The sequence below is a fragment of the Xyrauchen texanus genome, chromosome 17, assembly GCF_025860055.1.
Source record: "Xyrauchen texanus isolate HMW12.3.18 chromosome 17, RBS_HiC_50CHRs, whole genome shotgun sequence".
Classification (NCBI taxonomy): Eukaryota; Metazoa; Chordata; class Actinopteri; order Cypriniformes; family Catostomidae; genus Xyrauchen; species Xyrauchen texanus.
The window spans coordinates 3227145-3242799 of record NC_068292.1 but is presented as its reverse complement, the minus strand read 5'-3'; the positions used below and the strand labels follow the sequence as shown (position 1 = coordinate 3242799).

The following is a 15655-nucleotide window of genomic DNA, read 5'->3' as shown; positions in this document are numbered from 1 at the left end:
AAATTGATATTATAATTGCAAATATTTAATAGAAACAGTCTGTATATTAAATCACATACATTCCTTGAATGAAGACTCCAGTCACATCAGGATGCCTATAAAAGCTGTTTTATTCTCTTCATGGGGCTGCCGTGTTAGAATCACATGACCAGTCGAATACTATTTGCTTAAACTCTGTAACTGTCCTGTTATTTGGCACTTTAAATAATAAATTCAAGTATTCATGGCTGACTGTGAATAGTGAATTTTTACGTTGGCATTATTAACTGAAAACTATTGTGTTTGAATAATGCACCTATCCTTAAGTGTTTAAGACGACAAACAAAACATTACTGAGTGCACCTTTAAAGTCTAATTTATGGAAAGTTTCTAGTCAGTAGTTAAAAACTATATTCATTCATATTTTTCTCTACATCATATCTACCAATTGTTAGCTCCACCAGGCTTTATCTCAAAACCATATATAAGGTATTTGTTGTTCTCTTACGAGAGGTTCTCTCGTATTGCGTAAGCTAGCTTACGCTACGGGAAAGATTCATCTTTTCTGAGATATTGAAGCCAAAAAATTATCCTTAATTTTGTATCATTTGTCAACGCAGTGCAGCAACTGCAGACCTTGAGCGGGCTAGCTAGCGAGCTCATTGGTTGCTCTGCGGCAACTGCTGCAGCCTATAGAGGAACTTGCGTGAACTCGCGCCCAATGAGAGGCGCCCGCGCGCTCACTGTCCCAAAGCCCGCCAGAATGGGCGTGGCTAGGGTGCATATAAGCGCATTTCGTTGGCTGGAACCCTGATTTTCATCAATTCAGCGAAGCTCTTCGCATCTCTGAAACTGCAAGAAGCCGCGTCGCCGTTCGAGGGGCATCAAGCAAGCTTGGACAGCGTTCGAAGAAGCCGGCCGCCGCCACCTTCAGCCATCCTGCGAGCTACGCCATCCGGCGACGTATCCTTTTTAAAGCAAACTAGTTCCTCAGTGAACTTCACAAAAGAGCACGAGCGTCTTTTTAAAGATGCCTCGCACCTGCGGTTCATGCCGCACCCCTTTCAGCGCCGGAGACCGCCACATCATCTGCGTTCTCTGCCTGGGACTGGGGCATGCAGAGCTCGCCTTCGCTGACGGCGGAGGCGACCTCTGAGAGGAGCTTCCGATGTCGACCCTGCGGGCTCGACTCGAAGCGCTCAGGACCAAAGCCGCCGCGCCGCCTTCTGTTTCGCCGCGCTGGAAGAAGCGCCGCTCCCAAAGGCTGCCGGAACCGGGTTTAGAAGCGACTGTCTCGCCGGAGCCTCTCCCTCGAGCATCGCGTTCACCCTCCCCGCCCCCCCCGGGATGCGCAGTTGCCGCCGAGCGGCCGCACTGCTGCCACCTCGGAGAGCGAGGCGGAGGACAAGGGCTGCTGTTCCATCATGGCTTCGGACAGCGAGGAGTGGTCACATGCCTTCTCATCGGCCCAGGAATCCAGCAGGACCCGTGCCGGAGTCGAAGGGGAACTGATAAGCCTCCTCACACAGGCCGTCGACCGCCTCGGGCTCGAGTGGTCACCGCCTCCTGAGCAGGCTCCCAACAGACTCGACGGCTGCTTTCTTCAAAGCCGTCACCGTGCGGCGCCCACGGCCCGGGCCGCTCCCTTCCTGCCGGAACTCCACGCCAAGCTCTCTAAATCGTGGAACGCGCCTCTCTCGGCCAGGATTCGATCCCACGTCTCCACCTCTCGCTTCAGTGGACGGCGCTGCCGAGAAGGGCTACTCTTCCATCCCCCCGGTCGAGGATTCGGTAGCAGCACACCTTTGCCCGCCCTCCACGAGATGGCGGTCTAAGCCAGTGCTCCCGTCTAAGGCCTGCAGAACTACTTCCGCCTGTGTTGGCCGCGCCTATTCTGCCGCTGGCCAAGCCGCATCTGCTCTGCATTCCATGGCCGTCTTGCAGATCCCCCAAACGGACCTTCTTCGGGAATGGGATGAGAAAGGCAGGCACCCAGAGGCTGTTACAGATCTAAGGAGCGTGACGGACCTCGCCCTTCGCGCCACCAAAGCTGTAGCTCAAGCCCTAGGGAAGTGCATGGCCTCGCTGACTGTTACCGAGAGACACCTGTGGCTAACGCTAGCTGACATGGGAGAAGCTGAGCGCTCCACGTTCCTCAACGCGCCGCTCTCTCCGTCCGGTCTCTTCGGTTCCGCGGTAAGTGGCATTGTTGACCGCTTTTCGGAAGTCCAGAAAGCCACCCAAGCCATGAATCTCTTCCTGCCTCGCCGCGCTAGCTCCTCTGCAGGCCGCCCACGTAACCAGCCTCCTGCACGAGCATCTTCACAGCGCCCAGCTCAACAAAGCCGGACTTCCCAGCGTCGACAGGGCGGCCGCCCCAGATCGCGCTCAGACAGCCGCCGCAGACCGCCGCCCCCCCGCGGGCCTCGGCCTAAGATTGCGCTGAAACCTGAACAACTGAAGTCCTCCTAGCTTTGTTGAAAAAACGACGGCTCAGTCCCGCCGCGGCCGGACCACCGTCAAAGCTTCGCCCCCTGTCAGTCCCCTTCTCTCAGGCTACTACAGTGGTGAATTCAGCAGCCAACAAGCCGGTGTTACTACCCGCTTGCCTGCACTCAAACGCCGTTTTCACGGCGACACAAAAAGATCTTGTAAAGAGCAAACATGTCTTATGTGTAGAAAATGTGCCCACAATCCAGTGTTCACCCTTACACACAAGCATTACACTTCCCGTGTCCCTATCAGAGAGCAAACATGTCTTATGTGTAGAAAATGTGCCCACAATCCAGTGTTCACCCCTACACACAAGCATTACACTTCCCGTGTTCCTATCAGAGCACACTCACATAAAGCGGGCACAGCCCGCTCGAGTGTTAGAGTCAGTAAACGCGCCCACGAGCCCGTGCGCGCGTCCCCTCTCTGCCCGCTCTGTCACACGGCCAGCAAACACCTCTCTATGTGTAAGTCCCATGCCCGTGACTATGCTCGCGCATCACTTAACAGATGTGACTCTGTCCCCATTCATCTCAATCGGGAAGTCACTCACAGAACAGCATGTCCCTGCTGTCTGCGAGCAGTCATGCATAAGCACAATAAGCGCGCTCACACATTCTGTTCAGCCTGCTGTGTACGGCAATCAGGGCGACTCGGCCATTCACCCTCTAGCGTTACGCTTCAAAGCGTGGGAAGCTATCCCAGGGATATGCAAATGGATGTTAAGCACAATAAAACAGGGCTATTTGCTACAGTTTGATCGCCGCCCTCCCCGCTTCAGGGCGCGGCTCGAAACTACTGTGAACACGGAAGCAGCCTGCATGCTTCGTTCAGAAATAGCAAACCTTCTGTGCAAAAGGGCCATAGAGAGAGTGCCGCCTTCACTGAGCGAGTCGGGGTTTTACAGCCGTTATTTTCTTGTCCCCAAGAAAGACGGCGGCCTCAGACCAATATTAGATCTCAGGGTTTTGAACAAGGTGCTTGCAAAAGACCGTTCAAAATGCTTACAATCAGGAAACTCCTCGCGCATGTGCGCCAGGGGACTGGTTTATTTCTCTCGATCTGAAAGATGCCTATTTTCAGATTCAGATAAATCCCCGTCACAAGCCATTCTTGAGATTCGCCTTCGACGGTCAGGTTTATCAATACACCGTCCTTCCGTTCGGCCTGTCCTTGGCACCCCGTACTTTCACGAAGTGCATGGATGCGGCGCTCGCACCCCTGCGGAGTCAGGGCTTGCGAATTCTGAACTATTTGGACGATTGGCTGATTTTGGCACAGTCACATACGGAGCTTCTGTCTCACAGGACAGTTCTCCTCAGTCATAGAACTAGACTCTGTGGCAATGACGGCTCGCTTATCTACACGGCGCGCGCCGTAGATAAGATAAAATTTCAGAGAGTGTTAGGTTACATGGCCTCAGCTGCAGCAGTACTTCAGCTGGGTTTACTGTGCTTGCGCCCGCTTCAGCATTGGCTAAACACCCACGCATCTCGCCGGGCGTGGGCCACAGGCCGCCAGCCGATCAGAGTGACTCAGACCTGTATATCAGCTCTGCAGCCTTGGACGGTGGCCGAATGGTATCAGCGGGGAGTGACGATGGGAGCTGTATCTCGCCGAAAAGTCATCTCGACAGACGCGTCCAACATGGGTCTGCGAGGGCTCGCCGGTTTTCGGCCTATGGTCAGTTCAGGAAAAGCTCCTTCACATAAATTGTCTGGAAATGATAGCGGTCGAGTTCGCGCTCGTGCGTTTCCTCCCGGTCATTCAGGGTCACCACGTCCTGGTCCGTTCGGACAACAGATCTGTGGTATCCTATCGAAACCGTCAGGGCGGTGTCAGATCCAGGAACCTCTTCCATCTGACAAAACGCATACTAAGTTGGTCCCAGGGCCACCTGCGCTCGCTGAGGGCGACGTACGTGCCAGGCCACCTGAACGACGGCCCAGACAGACTGTCCAGAGACAATGTTCCCCCAGGGGAATGGTCCCTGCACGCTCAAACAGTCCAGAAATTATGGCAAATATTCGGCAGAGCAGAGATAGACCTCTTCGCGTCAGAAGAGAACTCTCACTGCCCAGTATTTTTCTCGAAAAGCGAGGACGCGCTGGCCCAGGACTGGCCCAACCGCCCGCTTTACGCCTTCCCTCCCGTCTCGCTATTGCCACAGGTAATGCAAAGGATCAGGGAAACGCGTCACTCGGTGCTCCTCATAGCCCCGCGTTGGGAGAATCAGACATGGTTCCCGGAGCTTACGCAGCTGTCACTGACAGCCCCGTGGCCCATCCCAGTGAGAGCAGATCTCCTCTCTCAAGCTCGCAGCACGATCTGGCATCCCCACCCAGAGCGCTGGGCGCTGCACACGTGGGTGATCAACGACTACCCGTCGCTTTGCCAGAAGGAGTAATGAACACTACCATACACGCTAGAGCCCCTTCCACGAGAAGACTATGCGTCCAAATTGTCGGTGTTTTCAAAATGGTGCACCGACAGAGACCTGGACCACGGACATGTGGGGTGTCGTCACTGCTCCTGTTTTTACAAGAGCTGTTGGATAAGGGCAGATCCCCATCCACGCTCAAAGTGTACATGGCGGCCATCGCGGCATTCGCCGAACCCCTGCACGGCCAGTCACGGGGAAAAACGAGCTGGTCATCCGCTTCCTCAGGGGAGCTAGAAGGATGAACCCCCCCGCGCCCCCCATCGGTTCCTATCTGGGCTCTTTCTGTAGTTCTCAAAGCTATGAAAGCCCCCCCTTTCGAACCGCTTGAATCCGTGGATTTGAAATACCTTTCTCTCAAAACCGTTTTTCTGACTGCCCTGTCATCAGTTAAACGTGTGGGAGACCTTCACGCGCTGTCTGTCAGCGCTGTGTGTATGGAGTTTGGACCAAGTGACTCCAAGGTCATTTTAAAGCCTAGACACGGCTATGTCCCCAAGGTGATCGGTACTCCTTTCAGAGCACAGATTATTTCCCTATCGGCTCTGCCAGCATCCGATAGCGAACGCGACACAAATCTCCTTTGCCCAGTCAGAGCACTGAGATTGTATACTGCGCACTCCGCCTCTTTCAGACGCGCTGAGCAGCTTTTCGTTTCGTTCGGAGGGCGCACCAAGGGTCTCGCCACCTCGAAACAGACACTGTCTAGATGGATAGTGGACGCTATTGCTGCCGCGTACGCGTCAAAAGACCTGCCATGCCCGTTAGGCATTAGGGCTCACTCCACCAGAGGCATGGCCTCCTCGTGGGCATGGTCCAGCGGGATTTCCATTCAGGACATATGTGTGGCAGCGGGCTGGGCTTCCCCCTCCACCTTTGTCAGATTTTACAATCTGGAAGTGCCCGCTCTGCAGGCAAAACTACTAGCGGTTTAATACGCTACAGCTCCCCTGGTGAGCTGCAATAATGGGACACATTCCACACAGACCGGCACCGCCGCTCTGTTTTTCCCTTCCCACTATGTGCTTATGTATCACACACACACTGACCCGCACTCTTGCCGGCCAAATATTATTTCCCCACTCACAAGGGCTCCCCCGGGTCCCCCCACCCCCCTGGGGCTCATGCAGTGGATGCTTGGCGCGCACGGCGTTGACAATGGGTTCCCGTAGCATAAGCTAGCTTACGCAATACGAGAGAACCTCTCGTAAGAGAACGTCTCGGTTACCTACGTAACCTCGGTTCTCTCTAGATGAGGGAACGAGTATTGCGTAGCTGGCCGTGCTTGCGCCACGAGCGATTTTTACTTCATTCAATGAAAACCAGGGTTCCAGCCTACGAACTGCGCTTATATGCACCCTAGCCACGCCCATTCTGGCGGGCTTTGGGACAATGAGCGCGCGGGCGCCTCTTATTGGGCGCGAGTTCACGCAAGTTTGTCTATAGGCTGCAGCAGTTGCCGCAGAGCAACCAATGAGCTCGCTAGCTAGCCCGCTCAAGGTCTGCAGTTGCTGCACTGCGTTGACAAATGATACAAAATTAAGGATAATTTTTTGGCTTCACTATCTCAGAAAAGATGAATCTTTCCCGTAGCGTAAGCTATCTTACGCAATACTCGTTCCCTCATCTAGAGAGAACCGAGGTTACGTAGGTAACCGAGACGTTTTATTATCAGTGAGGAGTTTAGTTTCAGTCAAAGGTGGGTAGAGTAGCCAAAAACTGAAGTACAATTACTTCAAAAAAAGGATTACTCAAGTAGAAGTACTAACATAAATAATTACTTTAAATAATTAGAGTAAGAAAGTATCCAATTAAAAGAGTACTCAAGTAGTGAGTAACTCGTTACTTTTACAAATTACATAATAGACGTTTACTCCCCTATATTCCATTACATAATACACATTGAACGTGTATTACAGAATTGTTATTAATGGAAATTCTGTCATCATTCACTATCATGTTGTTATAAAACCCATATGACTTTCTTCCATGCAACACAATAAGGAGATATTAGACAGAATATTTGCCTGAGTCACTATTTACTTTCAGTGAATGTTTTTTCTCTCCATATTTTGAAAGTGAATGGTGAGTGAGACTGTCAGTCCCTAACATTCTGTCTAACATATTTTGTGTTCCACATAATGCAAAGCATCACACTGGTTTGGAACATCATGAGGGTAGAGAAATGATGACAGAATATTACATTTTGGCTGAGCTATCACTTTAAAGAGATAGTTTACCCAAAAATGAAAATACTCATTTACTCACCATTTACTCACCCTCATGCCATCCCAGATGTGTATGTCTTCCTTTCTTCTGCAGAACACAAATTCAGATTTTTAAAAGAAAATTTTAGCTGCTGCACTGACTTGAGTTGACAGTCTGTGATACCGGCTCAGTACGTGCAGCTGTGTGAACTTCCGCTCTCGTAAAAGTCTGATTCAATAATCTCTCAATAAATTGCACATTAATTAAACCCAGTAATGTAATGACAGTAACGCACCCATTGTAAAGAAGTAAAAATAACTACATTTAATTCGAAATTTACTTGAGAGTAAAAATTACCCACTTTGAACCCTACTCTAAAAGCACATTTTTTCCCAAAAAGTTACTCAAGTAAATGTGTGCGTTTCTACCCACCTCTGATTTCAGATGCTATGTAACTTTGTTTGTTAAAAAATAATGTTATTAATGAGCGAGTACAACAAAAATCCATCTTCCAAACCTTTTCTTTACCCAAGTGCACTTTTATAAACCTATAATAATTATTTATATTTTCAAGCTGTCGGGACAGATTTTGCAGGAAATTGCATACAGTACATACATTATTTGCCCGTGCGTGTTCATGTGATATTCATACACCGAGAAAATAAGCTCTGGCTACTGTAGCTTGTGTATGGTGTGGGTATGGTAACGAATGTTGTTTAACCTAATTTATTTCAAAACATTTTTATTAACAACAGCATAAGATATGACACTTAACTGATCACATGACATGTTTTCAGATATCCGTATTTTCCTTCCTACGTTATTTATTTGTCCATTCGCTCTGATAATGCCTCGAACCATATTCATCCGCGCAGAATAGCAGAGCCGAAGCACAACTTGCGTCATTACCAAAACAATGTTCTTCTGCAAGACACTTGCAGTTTAATTTTTTAACCGCTAGGGGGCCAAAAGTTACATAGTATATCTTTAAATCAGTGGTTCTCAAAGTGTGGGGTGCGCCCCGTGGGGGGGGGGGGGCGCCAAAGTATTGTAAGGGGTGCGCAGAATGTGGGAAAACATTTTCCCACATTCAGCAACATTTGTGACAATACACGCAAGAACCAATGTGTGCAATTTCTACACCTCTGCTTTTTTCTCCTGCTTTGTTTAAACTTTTGGCAGGCACCACATTGCAAACTGCACAAAGCATGTAATAGTGTCAGGTGCGCTCTCAAACTGATGTCTCATGTACCAGATTAAATAGGGGGAAACAATGAAATAACACTGATATTTTAGCCCGGTCTCACAACACTATCGAATGGCTTCAAAACAATTGATATAAGGCACAAGAGTTAAGGACGACTTGTATGGTGGTTTTAGATCTTGTACAGTCTATCACCGTCCTCTCATCTCTTAGTCTTGTCGCTGACACGTGGTACCCGTTTCTTTTCTCAGCGCTGGCCAGGATGGGACAATCACAGTAATTTATTCTTAATGGAAGTTTACTGGAGTTTAAAAATGCTTTTATACTACTGAGGCAGATTAACATTCACAAGTATGAATCCTTGCACTTTGTATTATTATTTTTTAGAATAAATTAAACTATCCAGTGTAAATGTCTCCATTGAGAGAAAAACATTCTGCTAAAGGGAGGCGTGACTAAATAAATTTGAGAACCACTGCTCTAAGTGTTTTCATCTGAATGAAAAGCTTTTTGCATAAAGGAATATTCCGGGTTCAATACAAGATAAGATCAGTTGATGGCATTTGTAGCATAATGTTGATTACCACAAAAATAAAAATAATAATTGTAATAACAATAATTTCGACTCTTTTTCTTAAAGTTTTTTTTAATTACTCACATTTTAAAAGTATAGTAATTATACAAACAATATGCATGTTAACATGATTTTAGTGAGATAAAAATCGCTTTGTCATTATATAAATATTTACAAATTTGTTTTGACGATATAACCCTAAATCGTTCGCAAAAACTTTAACAACGCTAAAGCACCAATAATACATGAGTTTTAACTGAAGTAATGCAGACCTAAGGGCTTATAAAATTATAAGCTTCACATTTCTGCCTTTTAAACCCTTCAAAAAATTGTCCCCATTCACTTCCATTGTAAGTGACACTCAAAGAAAAGCAGGGTCGATTCGAGAATATTTTTTGTGATAATCAACATTGTCACACATGCTGTCTGAGCTTAACTTGTATTGAACCAGGAGTATTCATTTAAATAGTTTAGGTACCTGAATATATTCCTGTGGACTTTAGGCATGGTAGATGTCAAACTGAATTATATGAAAACGAGGCAGAGTGGGATGGATGTTCAGTAATGTATGCATTTGTGTCAAATTAAACATCTGATTAAAATCCAAAAAAGAACTAAAAATCCACCAAAAGTGGATTAATAAAGAAAGAAAACACTGGTGGCCTTTGTGTGCAGGTTTAACCAACAGGTGACAAAAGGACAGATGAGAAGGACCAGACAAAATGTCAACATCCATGTCTCTCTGGATCCTATTTATAAGCCTATGTTTCTGAAGAAGTATTTTGATTTACTGGCTAGCAGAAAATGGTGACAAGGGTTGGCATCTGTTTTTACTTCTCTTTACAATTTTCTCTGTTCTTGACAGTGTAAACTGCTCTTCTTTGATGGTGTACTCACCAAAGATTTTATTTTTGTTCTTTTCTAATAATAATAATGAAATACTTTCAAATCTTGCATATTCAAGTGTAAAAAACAATCATGTCAGCAAAATGAATCTCAGTGAATTGTGTAACTACATGGATTGCTGAGGCATGGTGGTCCTGGAAGTCCATAGCTGCACTTGCTGTTACCACTGGTCAATTATAAATCACCTTATGTATGTGTTAATGGAATTTCCTGCTGGAAAACCTCAGAGCCAAACAGAGCGATCATAAAGATAGCAAAGTATCTCTGGAACATGTAACTTTATACAGACTTAAATTATGAGCATTCTTGTGCCTGAGTCTACATAGCAAGTATGCATGATATATCGGCAACCTATATATTATTGGCAGATAACCGGGAAAACAAAAATATTACTATCATGCCAATAATGGAATTGCCGCCAATTTTTTCGCCGATAATTGGTATTCATTCATAACCAGTGCTGGGTAGTAACAGATTACATGTAATATGAATTACAAATCAAGTAATGTAATCGGATTGCATTAAAAATGAAAACATAATCATAATTTGACTACAGTTACTTTTTATAGATTACATGATTACATATTAACAAAGCAACGGCAGTAAATTGTTAATAATTTATTGATCATCTTAATCATAATTTTTTTTTTCAATCTTTTACATTTTGCATTCTAAATCAGCACACCACTGATATGCATTCAGTAAGTCTGAGTGTTTTGGATGTGTGGGGGGTTGTGTGTATTGCACGCAAAACTGATACTCGCTCGCTAGCCAATCAGATGGTGATGGAGTGGTCTATCTCAGCATTTAACCATTGGATCTATAGAGAGAATTTCCTTTTTTATGAAGACACGGGGCAAAAACATCACTCTGCAATGTAAAATCTGCCTTCCAAAAGTTAATATCCTGCCAACTGTGAAGGATTCTACGTCAAATCTAAAGAAGCATTTGGAAACTTTACAATCGCAAATCTAACCAACTCAAACACATTTTTTTCAATTATTATTTGACCTGTGTGTAATGTTACAATGTCTTTGGGATGGTTTTGTCCATTAAAGCATCAAAAATCTTTTGTAGTCAGCTTCAAAAATGTATATGAATGCACTTTTGGTGTGGTGATAACTTTGAGATGTTTTTGTGATGGCGACTCTCAAATGTAGCTAGTTTGATCTCTAACCACACGTGGATGTCATTTGTAAAATGGCAAATTTGCATGACCAAATTTGTGTTAACATGCCCCAGGAACCTGTCCGTAATTTTAGAAACTCCAATAAGAAAGTGCCTGTTAAACTCAACCATATTTTAGTCTGTCATTGATGGAGGGCCTAGACCTCTTTCAGCATCATGGGGGAAAATATGAAAACTTCCTTCATATTTTTACATTTGCAATCATTTATCAGGGTTTGTGGACAATTCCATGCTTTTAAATGACAACTGTTTTAAAATAAGAAGCTTTTAATGAATTAGCAAGCAGTTCAAAAAGTTTTATTTTATATTGTATCGGTCCAGAATAGAGGTCGACAGATATTGGTTTTTTCAGGCCGATGCCGATGCCGATCTTTTGAGATCCGGGTCGGCCGATGGCCGATTAATGCTGCCGATTTATTTTGGCCGATATTTGGCGGATATGTGCTTGTTTTTAACCTCTTATTTGAACCTTTTATTTGAAAGGTTTGTAAGATAAAATGTAACACACATAATTACTTAAGATAGACAACATTTCTCAACAAATACATTTATTGAACACTTGACCAATCTGCACTTGTACACTTAAATTAAAAATGTATAATGTAAAAACATATTGTATAAATAATGTATAACAAATATATTAAATAAACAAAGCAGGTGTTACGAACTGCTCCGAGACACGAAGGTTGAGATCCAAATGCAGCTTTAATTAAGGGGCAATCCAGACACGTAATCCAATATTCAGAGCATCCAAGAGAAGCAAAGGCATAACTAGGGATGGGTATCGTTAAGGTTTTAATGGTATTACTATCTTACCGATACTGCTTATCGATCCGGTACTTTAACGGTATTCTTAACGGTTCTTTTGTTATATATATATATATATATATATATATATATATATATATATATATATATATATATATACAATTTTATTTCAGGAAGGTCTACTAACATTACTGTTCAGGTGTGGTCTAAAAAGAAATCTAATAAAGTAATCAATTGTAAAATAACACTGCATACTTTATCATAGATAGATTAATCCTTATTAATGCAGAAGTTATTCATTCAAGAGCTGTAAGTGATTTTCTCTTTGCCTTTTGTTGTTTGATTCGCAGTAATGGCTCAATCGTCAGCATGTTCATTAGACTGCTTCCCCTTTAAGACCGAGTTCAGATCTAATAAGGTCCTGATGCAGCATATTTTCTCCCAACTATTTCCATAACTACGTCCCTTTAAGACATAAACTGTGTTTAAGTGAATCTCCAAGCCGGTCGTTTTGACATATTTTTGTGTATAGTTGATCGTTTAGACGCATGAAACCCAAAGTAGCCTATACTTTGCTTGTCTCTTTGCGGTGTGTTTCTCTTGCGCTCTTTTTATTATTAAACGCGTCCCGCAATTTAGCAACAGTAGCTAGACTGCATTTTACAACAATCACCGATCGTGCTGATTCTGACGTTAAGTTTGAGTTTTAGGGAGAAATGTCAGTGCACCGCTGTGAAGGGAAGGAAGTTGTGCTAGACAGAATGCGGCTTATGTATAAATATTATTTTTATAATCTTTGGAAGGCGAAATCTAAAATAAAATCAGACTAATATCACAGATCTAAACCAGGCTATGTTTGAATGTTTAGTTCTGTCACTCATTAAGCTGGGCTCGTGTTGGACTCGTTTTGTGCTCGCTGTGGCACCGCGTGAGCGAGTTCTCTCTCTCTCTCTCTCTCTGACTGCGAATAGCTAAATTGCATCACAGACAAATGGTTTCATATTATTATACATAGAAATGGCTGGCGATATAAATAACTTTCTCTTTATAGCAATAAAGAATGTATTTTCTTAATTTCTCCAGTACCGACAGCAGAACCGATAACGTCCGAGCTTACCAAAGCCAGTCCTTCAATAGCCTATAGCGCGTTGGTATCTTTTTTATTACTTATTTATCTGCATTGAGTGACAACCCTCTCAAATATAAGACACACAAACAGAACAAATAATAGTCTCAGATTCACTGTCTGTAATTGCAAATGTCTTGCTTACTTGTCATTGTGACATGATAGCAACCCTTCTGCTGTGATAATGCAACTTCAACTACGCTATCAATATCCAAAGTAGCCGAACGTCATGTCAACTATCGCGTTTGTCACGTTTTTTCTTGAAGTTGGCAGTTAAGTATCAAAAGTTTTTAATTAAATTAAAGAAGTTATACAAATTTAACCCTTACTGTTTTCTCCAAGGAACTTAGCTCCTTCCTTAGGCACTGGATGAGGTCTGCTCACTCTGCTGGAAAATGACTCTAGGGGCAGCGTGCGTCGAACACGTGTTCCACAACAACACTAGGCTGCCCACAGATGCGCCTGCCTAATAATCGGCTTGATATGCGTGGATATTGGCCGATGCCGATTATGTAAAAAATGCAAAAAATCAGCCGATTAATCGGCCGGCCAATTAATCGTTCGACCTCTGGTCCAGAAATTCAATATCGATGCATCCCTACTACATAGGCTATTGAATAGGCCTGAATTAAGGCTTATCACCGGATTTGCATTGTTTAATTTTGCTCTGTAATGCGTTTATTAGGGGATAGATGGTATAAACTTATCTAAATGAAGTTGCCAAGCGAGGCTTAAACACATGGAGTATTTGTGTTGTAGCTCACATTCACTGTGACTCACTCTGACTCATCATGACAGAAAATAGACTTGTTTGCCTTGCTTAAGCTGATTAAGGAACTTTTCTTTTTTTTTTTTTTTTGTGAGGAGAAGGTGTAAAATAGGGTTGCAATGGTATGATATTTTCACGGTATGAGAACCGTCTCAGAAAATATCATGGTTTCACGGTATCACAGTATATGGTATTGTACAATTATTATTATCAGTTACCATGACCCTTAAAGGAGTGAAAACAGATTTTTTTATTTTTATTTTATTTTTTATTTTAGTTGAACAAACACTTTATTATAATTGAAGTTGAAACCTTATTTTAATTGAAAAAGTTTTTAAAATAAATATAATAAATTAGAAAGCTAACAGAATTATAATAATAAACCGAATTATTAACGTGATAAATAAATAGCATGTAACTATAACATGTTATATAACTAAAGCATGTTAATTTACATGTTAGCATAGCATGTTAAATTAATTACTAAATGAAAAATAACATCAGATTTGTGAGGTTTAAAAGTAATGTCCTATGATTGTTAACAATGAACATACTGTAGGTGTGCGACAGCACCAGACTGCTCCTGTCTGTACCTTTAACTTAGTGGTTCTCAACTGGTTTTATTTCGGGGCCCAGATTTTACATTGGAAATCAAGTGGTGACCCACCATAGTAATTATTATAAGTATTTATGAAAAAATAAATACTAGCTCAAACACATCTTGAAACTTTAACTACAACTGCCACTATTTATATAAAATGAGGTCTAATAGATTCTACCGTTTAGATTATTTCATATGAAATTATAACATTTTGTCAAAATATAACAGTTACTTTTACTCATGTAAAATCCTGAAACAATTTTGTAAAGGTGATGATGTGTAAAGAAAACAAAATAAATGAGTGCATAGCACACAGTGTTGCTCTTTTCCTCCTCAGTGCTGTTTGGCATGTCAGGACTGCCTACTGTTTGAGACGTTTGACTTGACCTCCTCCGCAATGCTTTAAACTAGAAATGTCACACTAGAATTGAAATTGGTCTCATCAGTTTTGAGGTCTGCACGCTACAATACCGATGGAAGCCTGGTTGTTGCACGCTCACGCCAGAGAGAGGAGCAGATCATTAGCGCAAGCTGGTTCTGTTACATTCGTGTGAAAGTGTCGATATTATGGTGTTCATTTAAACATCTATAATCAAGATATTATTTACTTTGAGGAAGATGAAAAACACACTTGATTACATATTTTAATATGATTATGAGAGTTGGGGTACTCAAGCTCATGAGTCCAATTTTAATGGACTTGTCACAGACTCTGATGCATTTTTACTCAGACTTGAGCCTTTCTAATTTTTTTCAGAGTCTGGCCGAGTCCATGGCATTTGTGATTAGGGATGCACCGAAATTTCGGCCGCCAAAAATTTTCGGCCGAAAATGGCACTTTCGGTTTTCGGCCGAAAGAGAAAAAAGGCCACGCTACAATACCGATGGAAGCCTGGTTGTTGCACGCTCACGCCAGAGAGAGGAGCAGATCATTAGCGCAAGCTGGTTCTGTTACATTCGTGTGAAAGTGCAGATGAGAAGCCTTTAGCGGATTGTGAGATTATCATTAAATCTGCCTCAGCAGTCCTAAATAGGCTATCACTTGGGCAGCTGCCGAAATATCTTCAATGGGAGAACATGGCATTGTTCTTTCCCTGCTGTCCACGACCCAGTCCGAATAGACCAGTTGAGAAACACTGCTTTAACTCACACACTCACTTATGTCTGACCCCCTCTCCTTTCTTCTCTCTAACATTTTCTCTGCTGCATGTGTGTGGCGCAAGTTGATGAGTCTGACAGTTGAGGAGGAAAGGAGATGTGCACGTACAGGTGAGATTCTCCATCCGGTTGCATTTTTTTTCTCAATACCACAGATAAGCAAATGTACATGGTATGAAAACTGTCAATTTTCATACCGTGGTATTCAGTGAAACCGGCATACCACTGCAACCCTAGTGTA

General features: G+C 43.5%; 1 protein-coding gene across 1 annotated transcript in view; it reads left to right on the top strand.

The window, feature by feature from the left end:
• limd1a (LIM domains containing 1a) overlaps positions 1–15655 on the top strand; it is an 81027-nt gene that overhangs the window by 2108 nt on the left and 63264 nt on the right. The gene's annotated exons all lie outside the window — the stretch shown is intronic.